The sequence below is a fragment of the Oryzias melastigma genome, linkage group LG16 (assembly GCF_002922805.2).
Source record: "Oryzias melastigma strain HK-1 linkage group LG16, ASM292280v2, whole genome shotgun sequence".
Classification (NCBI taxonomy): domain Eukaryota; kingdom Metazoa; phylum Chordata; class Actinopteri; order Beloniformes; family Adrianichthyidae; genus Oryzias; species Oryzias melastigma.
This window is the reverse complement of record NC_050527.1, coordinates 20,328,595-20,329,688: the sequence shown is the minus strand read 5'-3', so window position 1 is coordinate 20,329,688 and position 1,094 is coordinate 20,328,595.

Here is a 1,094-nt window from a genome sequence, read left to right as displayed (position 1 = left end):
AAAAGTGTGATTCCTCCCTCCAGAGAAGACGTCTCCACTGCTCTAGAGTCCAGTGAGGGCTTTACACCACTGCATCCACGCTTTACATTGTACTTGTTGATGTGTGGCTGCAGCTGCTGCCATGGAAACTCGTTCCATGAAGCTCTCTGTGTACTGTACTCATGCTGATCTGAAGGTCATATGAAGGTTGCAGCTCTGCAGCAACTGACTGCAGAAAGTCTATGACCTCTTTAGACTTTCAGCATCCTGGCTAAGTTGTTCCAAATTCTTCCATTTTGTTCTGATAGAACTGACAGTTGACTGTGGAATATTTAGGACATTTCAAGACTGGATTTGTTGCTCAGGTGGCATCCTATGACAGTTCAACACTGGAATTCACTGAGATCCTGAGAGCAAAACATGCTTTCACTGATGTTTCCAAAAACAGTCTGCATGTCTGAGGGCTGATTTTATACACCTGTGGTCAAACCAAGTGATTAGGACTCCTGATTCTGATCATTTGGATGGGTGAGCCGATACTTTTGGTCATATAGTGCATGTTTATGACTTATAAACATAGACACATCTTCAAGTCAAAAAGACAAACATCCCAATAGCAGCAAGACTCACACTCCTCTGAAACCCTTAGCTCTATTTCAAATAATCCTCGATGTGGACTCTGGGAGCAGTGAAGACGATTCTTTTGTTGTGGAATCAGAGTTCATCTTCTCAGATTCCTCCTATGATGATGATATGCCAGTACATGGATTTGCAGCCAGAACATCCTCTCCACATGATACCTATACATAAGTAGACTAATAAACTAATGATTGTTGAAGAAGAGAAAAATGAGAAGCCTTCATCTGTAAAAAGAAAATTTTCCCAATTCAAAAAAGGCAACCAGAATGTTGAAGACAGCCAGTGGTGCCACAAAACACAGACACACTGGAGAAAAGTCTTTCTTGTAGGCCAGGACTGCCTGGTCCTAAAAAACCTTAGGTATGTGGATGGGGTAAGGGAGCAGAACTGTGTGCTGTCGTACAACCTAGATCTAATTTGCAACTTGAAGGTCATTAAATGCATCAAAAAGGAATCAAACGCCCCCCCCCCCCCCT